Source organism: Amblyomma americanum, chromosome 2 (assembly GCF_052857255.1).
Source record: "Amblyomma americanum isolate KBUSLIRL-KWMA chromosome 2, ASM5285725v1, whole genome shotgun sequence".
Lineage (NCBI taxonomy): Eukaryota > Metazoa > Arthropoda > Arachnida > Ixodida > Ixodidae > Amblyomma > Amblyomma americanum.
In genome coordinates, this window is record NC_135498.1 from 199242563 (window position 1) to 199264108 (window position 21546).

At 45.7% G+C, this 21546-nt stretch overlaps 1 long non-coding RNA gene across 1 annotated transcript in view; it reads right to left on the reverse strand.

Moving 5' to 3' along the window:
• The window catches only part of LOC144122103 (uncharacterized), a 34524-nt gene extending 13287 nt beyond the window's left edge, over positions 1-21237 (reverse strand). The window contains exons 1-2 of the long non-coding RNA XR_013312804.1: positions 21163-21237; positions 17200-17324 (exon numbers count right to left, since the gene is read on the reverse strand). This is a non-coding gene — a long non-coding RNA (uncharacterized LOC144122103). The remainder of the gene's footprint in view (positions 1-17199; positions 17325-21162) is intronic.
• Between the last annotated feature and the right edge of the window lie 309 nt (positions 21238-21546).

The following is a 21546-nucleotide window of genomic DNA, read 5'->3' on the forward strand; positions in this document are numbered from 1 at the left end:
TCCAGAATATGGTAGTGTGTCAAAATGTACATATGAAAAACATAATGTAACAGTGCTGTGGAAAAAGAAAACGGAAAGTAAAAAAAAGTGGGTTAGTAAATTTAAAGGCAATCAGTGAAAAGAATGATTCGAAAGGATCGTGGTGGTGTAGCTACAATTTTTAGAGAAGGAATTGGATTTGCTCCTATGAAAGATTGCCCAACACAGAGAGCATCTGGTGCAGGCTAAAACTTGGCGTTTCTTTCTGTGTCATTGCAGCGGCTTATAGGCCCCCTAACGCCCCTGCCATGTTTCTTGAGTCGTTGCAAGACTATCTTTCAAGTAATGTACCCGCCAATGCAAGAGTAATCATTGCAGGTGATTTGAAATTGCCACACGTCCGTTGGGAGTCGCTACACACAGATAGAACTGATGCTAAACACTGTGATGCTTTGCTGGACATCGCTTTTATTAAACATCTCACACAAATTGTTAAACAAGCAACAAGGATAGGTGTGACTAGAGAAACAATATTGGACTTCGTTTGTTTAAGCAGTAAAATAACCTTATATGAAGTGTCTATCCAAGAAGGGCTTTCTGATCATAAGCTTGTCTTGGTCACACTAAAACAACTTAGACCTCCAAAACATGAAAAAAGGCCGACTATGTTTGATAAATTCTTCAAGAGCTGAGGATGAAAGCAACTAACACTATTTGGAAATGTCTTTAGAATCATTTGATGTCCAGGATGACGTCAAAACATTATAGACAAAGTTCAAACGTATTGTCAACTTTTGCCTGAAAAATTTCGTTCCCCATCGAATCAGCTGAGGATGAAAGCATCTTACACTATTTGGAAATGTCTTTAGGCTCATTAGATATGCAGAACGACGTCCAAACATTGTGGACAATGTTTAAACGTAATGTCAACTTTTGCCTGAAAAATTTCGTTCCCCATCGAATCAGAAGTGTCAGAAAGCAGAATCCTTGGAACAATCGTGAAATTATTCAACTATAGCCCAAGATAAAACGTAGAAAACACAATCGAGAAAAGAATCAAAATGAAGTTTCGCGCCTCTCCATGATGCTTAAACAGATGTTTATGAGGGCGAAAGAGCAATATTTTTCAGAAACGCTTACAAAACTTATGAAAACTTCGCAGCGTTTTCGGCATCGCCTTTCACCCTCGTATGAACAAATGAGGTTTATTGAAGTGGATTATCAAGTAAATTCTGATGAATCAGAAATTGCTAACAGACGCAATACTTATTTCCACTCTGTGTTCAGCCACCCTACATTTTCGCCTGAGAATTCTAGTAGCGAGAAGTGCATACCGCCGTCAGACATGGCAGATGTTACTTTGTCTGAGCAAGGCATATTTTTCATCCTGCTTAATTTAGAGAGGAAAATGTCTTCTGGTTCTGATTCTATTCCAAATGAGTTTCTTAGACGATATGCCGAATGGGTAGCTAAATATTTACTTTTCATCATGTTTAAGACATCTCTAGAGCAACATTCTTTCCAAAATGGTTGGCTGCAGGCTAGGATAGTACCAACACACAAATCTTGAAACAAGCACATTCCCAATAATTACAGACCCCTTTCTATCACTTGTTACTCTTGCAAGATACTTGAGCATATCTTGGCAAACTGCTTATCCGACTATTTTGAGGGCAACAACAAGCTAAATCCCAATCAGCATGGTTTCAGACGGAGGTTATCCACTGTTACCCAGCATGTAGAAATGGTGCACGATTTTTCTAAAGCAATAAACAACAGGGATCAAGTGGATGCAGTTTGCCTGGACGTGTCTTAAGCATTGCACCGTGTCCCACATGATGAACTTATTGATTGGCGGGTCGTGCTTAGCATAAACAGGAATATTGTTCGGTGGATACAGGCTTATCTAAGTAGCAGATCCCAGTTCGTGGAAATAGATGGCGCTAAATCAGGCGTCCTAGGAGTACCCTCGGGAGTCTATCAGGGGTCTGTGCTGGGTCTCTTTTTATTTTCATGCTACGCCAATTTTGAGGGCAACAACAAGCTAAATCCCAATCAGCATGGTTTCAGACGGAGGTTATCCACTGTTACCCAGCATGTAGAAACGGTGCACGATTTTCCTAAAGCAATAAACAACAGGCATCAAGTGGATGCAGTTTGCCTGGACATGTCTAAAGCATTGCACCATGTTCCACATGATGAACTTATTGATTGGCGGGTCGTGCTTAGCATAAACAGGAATATTTTTCGGTGGATACAGGCTTATCTAAGTAGCAGAACCCAGTTCGTGGAATTAGATGGCGCTAAATCAGGCGTCCTAGGGGTACCCTCGGGAGGCACTCAGGGGTCTGTGCTGGGTCTCTTCTTATTTTCATGCTACGCCAATAATACCGCAGTTTCAATTCCGCCCCATGTTAAAATCTGGGTTTTTGCGGATGATTGTTTAATTTACTCTGTCATTTCAAACCAACACCAGTTACTACTGAATTCGGTATTCAGTGCCATCAATCAATGGTGCATATTATTCAAAACGGTAATCAATTATGCAAAAACTTCATTTCTTACAATTTCCAATCAAACGAAGAATATATTTTCTTTTAATTATGACATAGATGAGCACTGTAAAACTCGAGTCATCATTTCAGATATTTAGGCGTCACTATAACTTCAAATCTAAACTGGCATACACAGATCAATAACATATGCTCAAAGCCCGAAACAAAACTGTGGTTGATAAGAGGAAAATTTAAGCTTGCTTCACTGAAGCTTGCTTCCACAAAAGCAAAACCAACAGCCTATCTCCCTGCTGGTACCACGGACATTGGAATATGCGAGTGTCATATGGCATCCGCATCAGAAAAAACAAATTGACAGGATCGAGAAAGTTCAGAGAGGGCGGTAAGATTAAATTTGTCCAAATACAGATTTACAGAATCAGTGACTGACACGCTTCGTGAACTAAACTTGCCTAAGCATTCAAAGAGAAGGAAGGTTGCCAGGCTAAAAATGTTTTATCTGTTATATATTAACCACTTCAACCTGAACACAAGCAACTACTTGAAAAAGAGTTCCTCTAGAGCTGTGAGATCTGACAAAGATAAGGTTACACCCATGATGTCCCGAATCAATTCCTTTAAATACTCCTTGTTCCCCCGAACCATAGCTGAATGGAATTCCTTGCCTCAGGACCTTTTACAAGCAGACAATCTACACTAATTTGAAACGTATTTTTTCCGGTATTAAAGCCTATAGAAACCATTTGCCATTGCTGACATTCATTATGTTGTTTACCTGCGGTTCCCATCCTCAGTGGTCTCGAACCGAGCGTATTATTATGAACACCTACCTATCTGACGCAGTTGTGGCGTTGTGGCTTTATCTGCTGGCAAGATGTTTGATGATTTCTTATAAGTTTGTATACATTTTGTATTTGTGGCTGTGCGTGCTTCTTGAGTTGAATGCATCCACCCTGTAGCGGCCTGAAGGCTCACAGTATAAATAAATAAATAAAATAATAAACAAACAATGCACTCACAACGTAATGCTTCGTTCAACTAAAAAGGGTTTAGTACAGGAATGTATTTAACGGCTACAATTTGTGGGCACCTGCCCCGGTGTTCTCTGTGGTTGGCTTCCCTGCAATGCGTACCTAGTTAGTTACCTTAACTAACAAAAGAGGGCGCCGGTGTCGCAGCTACCTGACTACCCGGAGCTACCCGGAGGAGGAAAAGGTTGAACACTTTTTACTTTTCTGTAAAGGGCTTCACCCTACAGTGGAAAGCAGCGGGGCTGATTTATCCAAGGCAATGAGGTTTAAGGACAGTGAAGGGAAAATATATTTTAAGCGGGTAGAAGTAACCAAGCGAAGGTTGTCTGATTGGTGGCTAAAATCAAGACAACAGTAAAGTTTCACAAGTCACGGCTAGGTGGCTTGAGCCACCGCCCGATTTAAGGGGTTCAGCTGTATCCATCAATCCGTCGATCAACCCCGAGCGACACGGACGGCGTGATCGCTATTCGGCTTTTGGCTCGTGACGCTGTTGGAGGAGGACGTTTTTTTCGGAGCTCCAGCGACTTCGTCTGAAGCTAAGTGCTTTTTGCTTTTGCTCTTGTACATTCTGTAGGGGCGGAAGTTTTAAACCGTGTTAAGGGTAGGAAGGCTAGCGGAGGTGTGTGTGTGCCGAAGTTTTTTGTGTAAGAATTTTGGCGAGCTTTTTTGTTACATAGTCGGCCGGATGATGTGTCGGCAAGCTAGGAAAGTGAATGTGGACGGGGAGCTAGTACAGTGCCAGGAGTGCTACCATTGGTGCTATTTAGACGAGACCGAGTTCAGGACCTTAGCCGAGGCAGATGGGTACCTCGCGCGCAAGCTATGTAAGCGTTTTCAGGAGGCCATTCGGACGTTGAAAGGGGAATGGGCAGCCAGGGTTAAAGAACTCAAAGAGGATCTGAAGGTGGAACGAGAGGAAAGGGTTAGGCTAGAAACTCAGGTCGCCGAATCGCTTAGGAGGGAGGGGCTAATGCCGACCTGTTGAAGCGAATTGTGGGCATGCTGAAAGAGGAGCGGGAAATGCGCACCCAGCTAGAACAGCAGGTAGAAGCGCTCAAGTCGCGGCCGGGAGGGAAGATTGGTTTAGAGCAGTGTTCGGTAAGGGACGAGGCTCGTCGGTCCTACAGTGCTTTAACGCAGCAAGCTTTGAGTGGAGAAGACCGCGAGGTAAAAACGGGCATAGTGACGCGCGACAGTAGCGTACGGCGGCGGGAGAGACAGCTAGTGCGATCCGGAGGGCAGCAGTCGTGGTCACGAGGTGAACGGATAGAGAGCTGACGGGTTCTGCTAGTGAGTGACTCGAACGTACCAAGGGTTGATGGAGGCTTTTTGACGACAGTGATGGCTGACAAGCGGGCGCAGGTGAAGGACCAGTCAGGGAAATGCATGGTAGATGCAATTTCCAATGCCCAGGCAGTGGTAGGGAACAACATGGATGGCGAACACCTTGTCGTTATTCATGCTGGTCTCAACGATGTGCTGAAGGGTAGGAGCGAGAATCTCGAGAAGCAGTTAAATTGGGTATGCATAGGTTTAGAGAGGCCTCTGAGGGTGTTCATGTGACCATATGCACAATCCCAGAGGTCCAGAAGCAGTCTAGCGAAACGTAAAGGAGGGTCGTTGATGCTAACCGTGTAATTAGGTTAATGAGTCGTCGACTAGGATACGGTGTAACAGGAACGTGTACGAGGTCAGCTCCCACCTTTTTGCACAGGATGGCATTCACTGCAGTGGTGCTACTGGCAAGAAGGTGGGTAGTAGGTAGGTGGCCAGGCAACAGATTTTTGGTGGACCCAGACCTCTGAGGGAACCAGTGTAGACCAGGAAGAACCAAGGTCAAAGAGACCATGGAATCATAGGAGAAGAAATAGACACAAGTGCCAGGGCAAAGTTAATTCAGATATAGGTTACATTAACATGCAAGGTGGCAGGAATAGGCTGATTTGTGAAGAAATAGACGCACAGTTAAGACAGGTATATGGTTTAGTGCAAACGCATCTTAGAGACGTGGAGCAAACACACTGTAACCCAAACAACGCTTGAGAATATTGCAATACAACAGAGGGCAGCAGAAAGGGGGATGGAATTGGGGCTTTCATTCATAAAAGTATAAATTTTCAATGGGTTAATTTGTTATGCAAGGAACATTTATGCCTAAAAGAAATGTGGCGGTGGAGCAAACGGTCCTTGGCTTAGTATACTTGTGGACAGGAGCTAATTCCAAAGAGGAAAACAGGAAAATGTTATAATGTACTCCAACCGACATTAATGAGCTGAGGAGACAGGGGGAGATAATTATATTAGGTGACATGAATGCCCACAAAGACCTGGATGGGTACACAGATTCGACAGGAAGAATGCTGCTGGATATGTGTGGCAGGCATGATTTAGTTGTATGCAACAGTACCGAGAAGTGTGAAGGCTCATAACATGAAAGGCAGGGAGTCTGCACTCGACGATAGATTATGAACTTATGTCACATAGGATGTATAATAGATTAGGGTTAATGAGCGTAAGTGAACATTATTCCAGAAGTCTAGGTAGTGACCACAAACGTATCAAGTTGAGTTTCAGAAGAGCAACCAATGTAGGACTGAAGTGAGAAGAACAATCAGAGGGGAATTTTTACTCAGAAAAGCAATTGGAAGCAGCAGCCAAGCAAATTGAGAAAGTAATTTTCGAGGATAATGAAGCAGAATGGACTTATACCAAATTAACTCGATTACTACCTAGATTGCGGGTCAAGCAAAAAGGGAAAAGACACAAACCTTAGAGTTGGTGGGATGAGGAGGTCCAGAAGGGGATAGAGAATCGTACTTAAAGTAGGGAATTGCTCTAAAAAAGACACGGACGAGAAAAGACAAGGACGGGCGCAAACTCGCGACCGATTTTATTCAGAAAGAACACAAATATATATATATACCTAGATTCTTATTCAATCATTGCCTAAGCGCACATGCCAGGAACGTTTTCTCTTTCTTATACAAATTGATACTAGAATCGCTTACGCATTCATCACCTGACTTATCAATGAAAAAAGCCTCTGCGAGCTCACGTGCTACCTGGTTACGACTGCGCCTTAAGATTTTTGTTCTAGGCAGCAAAGGCTGGCATGCTTTATCAGGCGTAGCCAAAGGGCATGCGCCGCAATGTAAGGGCAAATTTGACCCTTTTCCGTTAACCATTGAAAGCTTATGTTCCCTTAGTCGTTCATGTATAAAACGGCCCGTCTGGCCGATGTAAACTTTTCCACATGTCAGGGGAATTTCATACACAGCCCCGACAGAACACCTGACAAACTGGGTGGCGTGACGTTTCGTGCAGTCTCGCACGCATTCCTCGCCGGAGACTATCCGGGGGCACAAAGAGGCCAACTTGCGCGGGGCAGAAAATACCACCGGCACATCGTAGCGATTGGCTACATTCTTTAGGTTGTGGGACACCCTATGAATATAGGGGACAACCGCCGGTCTGGTCTTCGGTTGACCGCCACCTTCTTGAGGTGTTCTAAGTTTCAAGCTTTGCAGAAGCTTCTCTGTTACAGCAACCACAACGGAAACGGGAAAACCAGCTTTCTGTAACCTGCCAATCTGATTGTTGAGGCTGTCCTTTACCAGGTGAACACATGATTTCTGCAGGGCTTCTTTCAGGCACAGCATACCAATGGCGCGTTTAACCGTCTAAGAATGAGCAGACTCAAATGGCAACAGGTCTTTCCGGACTCGTGGTGAGTATATCCAACACGTGTGATCTGGTGTTAAAGTGATGTTAATATCTAAAAACTGCAATCTATCTTGTTCAGGTAATTCGTGGGTGAAGGTTAGACCCCTCCCGTGTTCGTTGTGGAAAAGTTTACATCGGCCAGACGGGCCGTTGTATAAATGAACGACTAAGGGAACATAAGCTTTCAATGGTTAACGGAAAAGGGTCAAATTTTCCCTTACGTTGCGGCGCATGCCCTTTGGCTACGCGTGATAAAGCATGCCAGCCTTTGCTGGCTAGAACAAAAATCTTAAGGCGCAGTCGTAACCAGGTAGCACGTGAACTCGCAGAGGCTTTTTTCATTGATAAGTCAGGTGATGAATGCGTAAGCGATTCTAGTATCAATTTGTATAAGAAAGAGAAAACGTTCCTGGCATGTGCGCTTAGGCAATGATTGAATAAGAATCTAGGTACTAATATATTTGTGTTCTTTCTGAATAAAATCGGGTCGCGAGTTTGCGCCCGTCCTTGTCTTTTCTCGTCCGTGTCTTTTTTAGCGCAATTCCCTTCTTTAAGTATGTACGACCGACTCGCCCAACAACGTGCTCTCGGAATAGAGAAACGTCAGGAAGCATCCAGGGAACACAGATATTCTAAGAGGGAGGAACCAGAAGCTGAAGTAAGCAGAAAATGGGATACCTTCATAAAGCGTAGAAGGGCAGTATCCTTTTTGATCAATGAGAAAATTCGAAGAAAGGGTGCCGAATGGATGTCAAAATTAAATAAAGGGATTAGAAGAGCAGCTCGGAAATTCTGGAAACTTCTAAATACAATGAGTAACAAGACTAGGATAGATCAAAGTTTATTTTACAGATCAGGGTATTCGACTAGAAGGGAAGGAAGCAATGAAACACATACGAACAAGGATGACAAAAAAATTTAAAGAAGAAAACGTTTATCGAAGGAGGATAGACCGCTTACTGCATTTGCCTCACTTGAGCAAAGAGAGTGGGAAAGGGTAGAGACGAAGGTTCCTAGTAGCACGTCGACGGACCCACATGGTATTCAGATTATGTTAATAAATAAGCTAGGACGAAAATCGGAGCAAACATTAATAGAGGTAGTGAATAAAAAGATAGTGGATGGCAAAGCCCCTAATGAATGGCGGTTCAGTAGAATGAACATGATACATAAAAGAAAGGGGGACAAAGCTGACGTAACTACCGTCCCAAGACAGTGACATCTGTGGTTTACAGCGTGGTGATGCAGATTATAAAGGACAGACTACAGGCTTGGGTGGAGAACGTGGGGGTGCTAGGAGAGTTACGAAATGGGCTCCGTAAACAAACGACGTAGGAGGACAATCTGTTTTCATTTACGCATTGTATAGAGATTGCTGAAAAGGAGCCTGCCGACAACGTTCTTCAAGAGTATTTGTGGGACATAGTGGCCACATTTGATGTAGAAGATGGAGGTAATTTATCTTTTAACAGATATATATATATATATATATATATATATATATATATATATATATATATATATACATAAAGAGAGAGAGAGAGAGAGAAAAGCGACAGAGTGCTTATAAAATAAAAAATGTATCATTGCATATATAGATAGAGCGGGGCTTAGGTAATGATGTCCTCGGTCTCTTTGTAGTTAATGTTGTACCTGCAAGGGTTAGAGACCAAACGAGAGGAGCGGACTATGCTTCAACCGTTCTTTTTTCAAGCAACGGGAATGGATTAAACAGTCATTACTGGGATTAATATACGCGGATGATAGAGTGTTAATGGCTGACAACAAAGAAGATTTGCAGAAATTGATAGACATTTGTTGTACAGAGGGAGATAGGTAGGTTTCAAGTTTAGTAAGGAAAAATCTTCAGTCATAATATTTAATGATAAGGGCGGCGAGCATAGAATACGAGTTCATGCTAGTGGATGAGTACAAGTATCTTGTGGTGCGGATAAATCACTGTGCTGAGTATCTGACAGAGCATGAAAAATATGTAATAAATAAAGCTAGCAGAAATGCTGCTGTTATAAAAAAATAGGGAACTGTGGAATTACAATAGGCATGGAGTAGTAAGAGGGATCTGAAAAGGGGTGATGGTTCCTAGCCTGACATTTGGCAATGTGGTCCTGATGTCAAGCAAGGTAAGAAATCAAACAACGCGGCGTAGGGGGGCAAGTTTTGGGCGCTCATGGCAATACCCCAAAACAGGGGGTACAGGGTGATATGGGATAGGCGCCGTTCGAGAGCAGTGAAGATAGCAGTAAGATAACATTTGACGAGCGATTGAGAAAAATAGGAGAAAAGCAATGGGCTAGTAAAGTTCTTCAGATACCTGTACATCAAGATTGTTGACACGAAATGGAGGAAGCGATCAAGAAAATTGACAAGCAAATATCTGGACAGCAGTAGGGGGAAAGTCAGTAATTATCGGTTAAGAAAAAGGTTAAAGAAACAGTGGGAGCTGTGTGGAGAACAGGGATGCTTAAGAAAATCGGCGCTGGGAACATAAAGAAATGTTTAAGCAGGAAATTGCCAAAGAAAATATCTGATAATTGTAGGGGAAGCTGTTTGTTGTTTGAGGCCAGGACGGGAGTTTTGCGGACTAAGACATATAGAGTGAAGTATCACGAGATAGACACGGCGTGCGTTGCGTGCGGAGAGGAGGAGGAAACGGCTGAACACTTGATACTTTTCTGCCAAGGGTTCCACACTACAGTGGGAAGCAGCGGGGCTGATTTATTCAAAGCATTGGCATTCACGGCAGTGAAGGAAAAGTAGATTTTAAGCGGGTAGAAGTAACCAAGCGAAGGTTATGTGATTGGTGGCTAAAATCAAGTCAACAGTAAAATTTCACAAGTCATGGCTGGGTGGCTTGAACCACCACCCGATTTGAGGAGTTCAGCCTTAGCCATCCCATCCATCCATCCATCCATCCATCCATCCATCCATCCATCCATCCATCCATCCATCCATCCATCCATCCATCCATCCATCCATCCATTCCATCCATCCATCCATCCATCCATCCATCCATCCATCCATCCATCCATCCATCCATCCATCCATCCATCCATCCATCCATCCATCCATCCATCCATCCATCCATCCATCCATCCATCCATCCATCCATCCATCCATCCATCCATCCATCCCATCCATCCTGGGGAGGATCAACACGGGGTGACGTTCAGGTGCGGCGCTCCGCTCTCCACCAGCGGGCCGAGACCTCATGCGACGGAACGTTCTTCCACTTCTCGTCCGTCCGGCCGCGGAGTTTCCCTTGGCGAATCGAAGGCGAACATTCGCTCGTAACTCTGATGGTGAGTCAGACGATCTCGTTTCCTCGGCGTATTTTGTTGCTTGCTGGCGTTATTGTTGTTGCAGCAATACGTGCCTGTTAGTGTCAGCCAGAGTGTCGTCCTTTTGTTTCTCTTCAGAGCAAGGCTCAGCGTGGTCGGCGTTCACTCGGTAGCGTACGCGAACGCGGGGTGGGGTACGGTAGTTTTCAACTGTCAGCCGCGATTAAGCGGGTAAGCATATTTTTCGCCTGCTACAAACCGCACATCTGGCAGGCCAACGTGGGGCCTGCCCTTGGAACAGTGGAAGAGTGTGTTCGTTTCGAGTACCGTTCTTTGTCTGGAATTGGGAATTACTAGGCCTAGTGTGAATTTTGATCTCTAGGACCTGCGGCATGCTCTTGAGTGCGAGGTGTATTGCTCTGTAGCATGTTTGAACTGCCCGACATGCTCAGCACATTTGCAAATTTTCTCTGGAGCACATTCAGAGTAGAAGCAGTTGGCCAACATCGAGGGAGCACGAGGCCTAGCGCCCGCGGAGTTACCGAGCAGAAGCGAGTGAGTACGGAAGCCGTGTGGGTGGTCCGAGTTTTCGGTATATATATTTCCTTACTGTCTCTATTTCTGCTCTTGGAGTCGCGGCCCCGGGAGCTGGGCCGCCTGGCGCCACGGACGCCGCCACGAGCTCGCTGGTATTGCAGCTCGCACCGGGCGCTCCTACACCGTCTGATACGATGGGCGGCGACCTCTCACAAGCTGCTTCTTGCAGTGAGCGGAGTAGGACCACCTCACAAAGCAGATGCCGCCTCGCGGCTTCGCGCACGTAACCCTTTTCGGGTCTCCTTTTGTTTACGGTTGTCGTCGGAGTGGTAGTTAGGCCTAAATCTTTTCGGAGCTGCCTTCCCATGTAGGAAGAGACATGACCACTGGACCATGGTGTTGGGAGGGGGCGCGCATTGCTTCCCACCTTTTTGCAACCTCGCACGAACTGAGCAGTCTCGTTCAACTCTAGAAAGGGCTTTCTTCACTCAAATTTTGCGTTTGCACAGCCGCCGGACACTTTTTCCTAGTGAGTTTATCATTGTACCACGACGCCTTTAATGACGTCGCTTCCCCTCCCAAGACCTACGTTAAAGGCACGCCGAGAGCGTTCCGGCAATCTTGCAGATCAAGTGGAGCCTTCCAGGCTTGCTGTACTGTGCACATCGTCTCGCTGGCGCCTGCTGCGATGGAGCGGCATGCGTCCTGTTCGCCGCATCCATCCGGGGCAGCTGTGGCGAGGCCAGTCAGCAGTCACCTCTGGCTGCTGTTACCCTGGAGACTACTGCAGAATCCTGGTCTGCAGTTTCCAATCGGCCTTGTCTCCGCGAGCCTGCGTACACGTAGTCCACCGGCGAGTCGTCCAGAAGGAGACCTTTATGTCGCCTTCGGAGCACCGCGGATGTCTGCGTGGACGCTGCGGGCGTGACCTCCGCTGCAACTCATGCCTCAAGTGTATGAAGACGAAGAGACTCCTCCATAGCATGTACTTTCAGGCGCGTAGGTCTATTTATGGTTGGGTAGTTTGGGGACCTGCCCCACTGTTGCCTGTGGTTTGCTTCCCCGCGATGGGTCCCTAGTTAGTTACCTTATCCAGAGATGGGCATCCTCACGAGGGCAAGCCCTCATCACGGCGTCCTCAGCCTCACCTCATGAGGATTTCACTCGGTGAGGTGAGGTTCAGGGAGGATGGGCACATGAAATTTCGTGAGGGCGACAGTGAGAGAGGAAAGACATGGTGAGTTCAGGGTGAGGGAGGGAAGATATGACGAGACGAGGGCGAGAAAGGCAAAGAGGTCGAGGGTGGTGACCCGATCCGTGCTCCAGGCTAACGTTGCATCCTGTTATAGATTCCCAGTTCAAAGCGCTATTTCTTAGGGTGAAGCTTCCCGCGAAAGACGTAGTTTCTGCAGTCTGGAGGTACATGAGGCGAACACGGAAGGAGGGGAGACGCACGCCTTCTCCGTCGCGCAATGTAATACACTGCTGAGAATGCTATGCCGAAAAAGTGGTCTTCTAACACAAAAAGCCTATTTTAAAATTGTGTAAATTCTTAAGTGAAACACCCAGGGGGCACTAGCCGGGCCGTGCGGGTGGCCGCCGGTCAAACGGGAACTGTGGCACCGCAGTCAACATTTTCATTATCAGCCTCAATTTTCTCACAGTAAAACATGTAGAAACCTAGTAAGGTTGCTGAATTTCGAAGCATTGTTTCCCGACACGCAGTCCGATTTCAGCTCCTAGAGGTTTCAAAGAACTGTCTACGGCGCAAGAAATGCTTCTACGAAATTCCATTTCCAAATTAAATCCTGGTAAATGCTTTAGCGGCATAGGTTTGGAATTCTCTCATTCACACTGCGAGTAGTTCAGCACCGTCACATCTTTCTGTTTTCACTGAAATTGCAGTATAAGAAAGCAGTGCCGCGATGAGGTGGGCAAAGGCAAACACTCTAGTCTTACCATGAAACTAAAGCAGCATCTTAACCACTTTGTTCTGAATCATCCCTCGCTTTGGCTTGCATTGTACGATGCGCTAAAAAAAAAGTTGTACTGCTTTCCAAATAACAGGAACATCTCTTGGTTTATTTCTGTCCTGGTGAAACTTGAGGCCACGTAATGGCGCGCCTGATTTAAGGGCCCAAATTTCTTGCAATCTTTGAATAATGCGTAGATGTGGAAGCAAAAATTGACGGGTGGTTTAGCTCGGGGTTTTGCATGACCTGGTCTGGCTTACTTTGGTTGATATATCATATGCCGTAAGTTTCTTTGATATTGCATGATTTGAGGCTTGTACAACGGTAGAAGTGGTCATTGTCTACAATCACAGATCCCTAGGAGTCCTGATTCCGCTCCTAGCGCAGAGGTGCAGCAGTTAAACTGCGCGCCACTGCCCTGCGATGGCAGGTGCGGCCATCGGTGGGGCTTGTGAAACCCATGTTATTCCTGAGGAATCTCTTGCGACTAATAATTAATTAGCAAACTGCCACGATTGGTAGTTTGCTCACAATCTGGATGGGGAGAAGCTTTTCATGACGTCACAATGTCACTTGACCAAAGTGGCCCATGTGCTAGAAGCAGATCTCGAACATACAGACATCTTTTCGGCGGAGTTGAAGCGCTAGGGCACTAAAATGGCACCCACAGGAATCTTTCACTCCAGACTCGGGGAGTTAGTGGTTGTCATTATTCAGCCCAAATGCTGCGTTTCAGCGACCCGTTTGATTTTGAAGTGGCCTAATCATTGTTTTATTTTAAGTGATTGCATAGGAGCCTCACTGCAGGGGTGAAACCGGCATCGCACTAGGAGAAGACACTAAAGAAACAAAAAATTCATAGCTGGGGGAGCGTGATCCGAAACCTCGGCGGCGAAAAACAATTGTCCCGCTGGCCACTGCTTAAGAGCACTACGCCATCGCCGCAACTTTTTTTAAGGATGATATTTATTACATTGAAAATATATTTCATTTACATTAACAAATTATTTACACACAGTTTAGGAAATTGCACGAAACACAACGCAAAAAGACCGAGCAACTGAGCGCCAGGAGCGGGGTAGGCTGGGCACATCACCAAGACGGAGTGCCACTCCGGTTTTAAGTAGGTCGGTTCATACACTTCTCGCAGATGAATAATCAGTTGGTAGAAATCTTAACACTCTGCCTGAACGATCTGCCAAGCTTTCAAGCTGTGCTTGCAGTGTCGTCGTCTTCGTCACGTACCCGCGTGCATGCGTGTTAAACTGCAAAGCTCTCACGTTGTAGTTTGAAAGCGTGGTATTCATCATTTTCCATCCGTGCGCGTGGAAGTGTCATCAGACGAGCATGCAGCAAACCGCACGAAATGGCCCGAGATTAGAAGCACTGTAATTAAAAAGACCCAGTGCTATCGCAGTGCCATCGGGTGATATAAATTAGACCTACAAACTCTCCTTGTTCTGAGTATATTCTGTGATTAGTGCTTACTGTAATTGTCGTGGTGAATGCGACTGCATTGTTTTTAAATAATCTTGGCGTAGATTAGCTTTTGTACCAAGACACAGCAACGCGCTGACTCGTTTAGACAGTGTATATAGATAGCAATGAAATGTTATAAGTGCTGGGCACATGTATCCATGCAGTGCATGCCAGAGGTAAAGACAGAGAGAATTTTCGGGGCTCATCTTTTAACAATCTCCGTTTTGTCTCACGTATTAGCTCAAACAACACACGCACATGTACACGCACAAAAAATAAGCACCTAGCCTTTCGCCCAATTGTGCCTCGAGTGGTTGTCTTGTATATTTATTACTCAGTAATATCTGCAGAAGTTGACGGCTACAAATATTAACTAGACTTTTAAAACGACTATGAGTGATGGTGAGGGAGGGCCAGCAAACATTTTGAAGTGAGGGTGAGGGAGGGCCGGATAACTTTTCAAAATGAAGGCCACGGAGAGCGAGGGCCATGAATTCAAAATTAAAGGCGAGGGAGGAAAAATACAAATTAGGGCATTTCCCCACCTTAGCTAACAAGAGAGGACGCTGGTGTCGCAGCTGCCCGAGCGACGCGGAGGGCGTGATTGCTCGGTGCGCGTGCGAGGGAGACGACACACTCTTGACTGGAAAAGCTCGACGCGGTCTGACGTTCAGGCGCGGCCCTCCGCTCTCCGCCAGAGGGGCGAGGCCTCGTGGGGAGTAAAGTTCTCCGGCATCTAGTCCCGTACGGCCGCGGTGTTTCACCTGCCCTATCGAGGGCGAACGTTCGCTCGTAACCCTGCAGGTGGGTCGGACGATCTCGATTCATTAGCGTATTTTGTTGCTAGCTTGCGTTATTCTTGTTACGCAATAAATGCCTGTTTGTGTCAGCCAGTGTCGTTTTTCTCCCTTCAGTGCTATGCCTGCCGTGGTCGGCGCGCACTATGAAGCGTACGCGATCACGTGGTGAGGTCCGGCGGTTTTTGAACTGTACCAGCCGCGATTAAGCGGGTAAAACATATTGATCTCTCTGTTACATATCCCACAGTTTCCACCTCTCCATGAGAGAAATGTCTTTCCTATTCGTACGCCCGTCTGTGTTCACCATTTCAAAACTCAAGAATATAAAACGGAAGTGGAAAGGTACAGATTTCAGCGGGATATAAAGCCACACCTCATAGGTGGCAGTTGGTACCTCTAACCACCAGGCTATGTCCTCAAGCCCGTTTTCAATATTTCTAGTTGGTATTTATGCGAACCTAAACAGTTCGTTGTTCACCGGTTGTTAAAAGTTACGTTTAAAAGTGCCTGTTCTATTTCATCATGGCTCGCGTGTCCTGCAATGCTCCTTGCGACCCAAAAACACACAAGTGTTTTGAATCAGTAGGTGTATCTTAATGGATAATGCATGTTAGAGGGCGCAACAATTTTCTCCTTATTTTGCTTCTGCATTGAAGACCTGGTTATTGAAGACCTGGTTATTCACGGATGTTCTGCTTTCTTTTAAAATTTTTCACTACGTTTACATCCCAGCAATTCTCGACAAAAGCATTTTTCAGCGAGATATCATTGATGAATGCAATATATTTTCTTATAATCTAGGATTTCACTGTTACAATCAACATATCCCCAGATCACCTGACAGCAGCCAGGCATTTTTTTCTATTAACGTTTCTGCTATCAAAATTGTTCCCCATTGGCTTCCTAAAGCTGATATAACTGGTTGATGCAATCGAAAGAAACAGTTTAAAGGTATATCAGAAGATTGGACCTTACTTTCAATATTTCTATAACAGTATCTTACAAGTTTCAATTTTTCAATAATTTTTATCCGAGAATGTTGGACACGCACTGTGCTTTGCGACCTCCGAAAGCGTCTCACTGTAAGAAATGTCCTCCGTATCAACGAGTTTATGTGCCCCGCGAGCGTTTATTACATGTCGCTAGAGTAAGCGACAAATAAAAAAATTCTGAATAACACGGATGATTAAGAGCATAGTCCAGAACACTGGGTTGCTTCCAGTTTGTAGAAAGCATTCGTGTTTGTTGTTTGCCATATAATGTCCCTAAGTTATTTTCCTTTGCTTGGATGGAGGGGAGAAGCGCAATATAATAGCACATGGTGAGTGGCACATATGCGTAAGTGGCGTTGTGCAGCAGCACGAGCACAGAAGACAAAATAGCACGGTTCACTGCACTTGCATCGAATCGGCCAATATCAATTAGACGTGCAGGTAGAAGGTAGTTCAAAGAAAAGGTGGTCAGGCACCGAGGCCAAGTGATAAACTGTGAACGGTGGTGTTTGAAAGCAAAGCGCAATAAAAATTTCATTTTAGCTAGAATGCGTCTTGATAGACTGGGTTTATCGTGGAATGAATTGTGATAAAGCTTTACGCTTGCGAAAAAATTGGTACTGTTACAAGCGTTTGAAAAGTTTTGTTGAAGAAAACACGTGCACCTGGCTGCGTGTAGCCCGGTTGTGCTGGATACCACTTTGTGGATACCCTTAGTGGATACCACTTAGTGGATACCCTTAGTGGTTACCATTAAAGACGGGAAATCAAGCGTTATCTTCGAGCCACGGTAGTGAATGATTAAAGAGAGCTCCCCAAGGGCAAAACAAGTTTGGCATGAAGTCGGTCATACGTAGGCAAGCGTACCCAGCATGGGTCGACCTTACTGGAATACCCTGGGCTGGGGTTCCAGATTGACACCGGCCTTCCAGAGGTCGCCTTCGTCAGCCCGACGCGTTTTGCCGACTTCTTGACGTTGGCCGAGCAGGAGCCTGCATAAAACAAACACCAAATTTTAATTGTTTGGTAAGTGGCCCTATACCATGCTCCATTGCCAGCTCAAGTAAAAACCAAACACTTTGAGACCTCAGTCCAAGCTTCCGCCGACATTGTTCCGATACCCGATAGTTAGCTATATAAATGCAGCTATGTCCTTGGTTCCCCTCCTTTTTACTATTGTAAACCCCAGAGCTTCACGAAGAATAGTAAGCAGTTGCTACACACCCGCGTCCAGTGACGTATAGCTGGTTCATGGCTTGCTCGATATGCAAAGAATGTCAATCAGTATCCAGCAAGCCATGAGCCATCTGGAGGTCACTGGACGCGGGTGTGTAAGAAGTATTTAATATTCCCCAGAATCTTTTCCACTTGCATCAGTGCTTAAGATCAACAATAAAAAGAAATGGAACCTAACAGGCCGAACATCTAACTAACCACAAAAAGCTTTATTGCATGAAAAATACAGAATTTTTTGAACTCCTTTTATTTAGAGACGTAATGAACTCATATTAGTAATACTTGTTCACTCTATCACTTCGTTCATCCTTCACACATTTCAAGCGTGATTTTTTACACCGCAAAATAACAGTTCGACTGCACACCAGCATCAAAAGCCAGGCAGGACAAGGTCAAGGAGCAGGCACGCCATTGGACGCGACAACTTCGTGTGTATATTTTCTGACACAGAATAGTGGGAGCAATAATGTTTTATAAAGAGACTAACCCAGCAAACCACCAAAAGGCCGCTGCAGAGATGCTTCGCATATTGCACGCTGTTTTTGCAATTTCGGAATGCTCTTCTACAAATCGAAAACAGAGGCAAAGCTGACACTGGAGTGCTCAACTTTTTGAACTGCAACGCTTCTGACAGCTTTCGTGTCAGTTGTGCAAGAGCTCTATGCAGCTGAGCGCGAACGCAGGCGGCCATTAATGCTTTTGTTTTTCTGTACCACTACTCATTTAATATAATGTTAACGCCGGTCACTTGCCCAATACATGTCGTGCCACAGGATAATGAAACAGCACAGATATAAACAAATTTTAAAAACCTGTAACGGTGCTGTACCGGACAGACTGCGTGATGGTAAGCCGTTGTGGAGCGTAAAATAGGGCTTCAGGTATGACCCATTAGCCTCCTTTCTTTTTCATGGATGGATGGATGGATGGCTGGCTGGCTGGCTGGCTGGATGGATGGCTGGCTGGCTGGCTGGATGGATGGATGGATGGATGGATGGATGGATGGATGAATGGATGGATGGATGGATAGATGGATGGATGGATGGATGGATGGATGGATGGATGGATGGATCGATGGATGGATGGATGGATGGATGGATGGATGGATGGATGGATGGATGGATGGATGGATGGATGGATGGATGCACGGACGGACGGACGGACGGACGGACGGACGGACGGACGGACGGACGGACGGACGGATGGATGGATGGATGGATGGATGGATGGATGGATGGATGGATGGATGGATGGATGGATGGATGGATGGATGGATGGATGGATGGATGGATGGATGGATGGATGGATGGATGGATGGATGGATGGATGGATGGATGGATGGATGGATGGATGGATGGATGGATGGATGGATGGACGGACGGACGGACGGACGGGCGGACGGACGTACGGATGGATGGGTGGATAAGGCTTTTAAATCGGGCAGTGGTTCAGGCCACCTACTTTTCCTTCACTGTCCTTAAACCGCAATGCTTTGGCTAAATAAGCCCTGCTGCTCTCCACTGTAGGGTGAACACTATTACAGAAAAGTATCAAGTGTTCAGCCGTTTCCTCCTGCTCTCCGCACGCAACGCTCAACGTGTCTATCTCGTGGTACCTGACTCTATATGTCTTAGCCCGCAAAACTCCCGTCGTGCCCTCAAACAACAAAGAGCTTCCCCTACAGTTATCAAAGATATTTTCTTTGGAAATTTCCTCCTTAAAGATCCTGTATGTTCCCAGTACCGTTTCGTCAGCATCCCTGTTTTCACAGAGCTCTCTCTGTTTCTTTCACCTTTTTATTAACCGATAATTGCTGATTTTCTCACTGTACTGCTGTCCAGATGTTTGCTTGTCAGTTTTCCAGTTCGCTTTCTCTATTTCGTGTCAACTATCCTTATGTACAGGTATCTGAAAACTTTCCTAGCCCACTGCTTTTCCTCCATTTTCCTCAATGGCTCCTCAAATGATATCTTACTGCTAGCTTCACTGCTCTCGAACGACGCCCATCGCATATCACACTGTACCACCGATTTGTTGTATTAACATGTGCTCCCAAAGCTAGCCTCCCTACGTCGCGTTGTTTGATTTCTAACCTTTCTTGAACATCTGGTCTAATGCAGAGGACCGCATTGCCGAAAGTCAGACTAGGAACCATCATACCTTTCCAGATCCCTCTTACCTCTTCATACATAATGTAAATCCACAGTGCCCTTTTTTTCATGACAGCTGCATTCCTACTAGATTTAATAATTACATATTGTTCATGCTCTGTCAGATACTCAGCACCCTTATTTATCCCCACCCCACGATACTTGTACTCACCTGGTGTGAACTCCTGTATTCTATGCTCGCCGCCCTCACCATTAAATATCATGACTGCAGATGTTCCTTTACTTAACTTGAAACCTAATCAATCTCCCTCTGTACCACAAATGTCAATCGACTTCTGCAAATCTTCCTCCTAGTCAGCCATTAGCACTATACCATCCGCGTATATTACTCCCGGTAATGACTGTTTAATCATTCTCCTTGCTTGAAAAAAGAAAGGATGAAGCCTAGTCCGCTCCTCTCTAGTTTGGTCTCTAAACTTTGCAGGTACAACATGATGAACAAAGGAGACGGAGGACATCCTTGCCTATAAGCCCCCGCTGTATATCTATAGGCCCCGATACATTTTTTCCCATTTTACAAGCACTTTGCTATCTTAATATATATCTCTTAAAAGACTAATTACTCTATCCTCTACATCCAATGTGCCAAGTATGTCCCACAAACACTCCTGAATAATCGTGTCGTAGGCTCCCCTAGTATCCAGAAATGCTAGCCATAGGGGTCTGTGTTCTTTTTCAGCAATCTCTATACACTGCGTCAATGAAAACAGAATGTCCTTAAACCTATTTTGTTTCCGTAACCCATTTTGCAGCTCCCCTAGCACCGCCTCATTCTCCACCCATGCCTGCAGTCTGTCGGTAAAGGCAACAGAATTGTATTATAAATTATCAAGGTAGGTTGTAGTGCCGCCCACAGTCACATGCGATTTCAATGCAGTACTATTAGATCGATGCGTCACGCACTGTCATAAAAGAAGCGAACTCCAGCCGCGATGTGCAGCACAAATAATTGGTTTTTGGGGAAAGGAAAGAGCGCAGTATCTGTCTCATATATCGTTGGACACGCAAACCGCGCCGTAAGGTAAGGGACCAAGGAGGGAGTGAAAGAGGAAAGGAAGAATGAAGTGGCGTAGTGGAGGGCTCCGGCAGCACTAACAGGGACGTTTTTAGTGTGGCCTTAACGCTCCGGCTCTCTGTAATGGGACTAGTTTCAACGCGTCGTAATGTTCGCTTCGACTGTGAACTGTGGTATGCCACATCTCAATTTCGATGCTCTCCGCGGAGAACGGTGGGAGCAGGCGTTTTAAACACCCACGCGCGAGCCGCCAGGCGGCTCAAGGAGCACCGGTGGTACTACTCCTCTCCCGAAAATGGCCACCGACGCGAACCACAACGAGGCCGCGAAACTTTTGCTGCAAAGAGCAAACGCCAACGATCGCAAGACGCCGACAGGCGAAACCGGATGGCGAACGAGACAACTCACAGCAACGGCAGCGACAGCAACTCTTCTTTCTTCTTGTCATCTCTCCCGGTCGACCACACGACCAGAGTCAAATGGCAGGTAAGAACTTTACCTACCCTAAGGCGAAGTTCGGAGGGAATTATGATCTCTTACACTTTACTCTAAAAACGCCATTGCTCGGAAAATATTTCGAAAGCATATATTGAGTGAACACATTACATTAATTTGCTTACCTACATATCAAAAAATGTCTGATGAGCGCCCACAGTTCGCAGAGAGCGGCGCCATTGTTGCACGTGAACTCTGGGCAGTCGTACTCGGTATTCTTGCACCTACTGCGCGGCACACTAAGCAGATCAACCGGTGGGAACGTACTCACAACATTGTTGCTTTTCCGCCACTCTT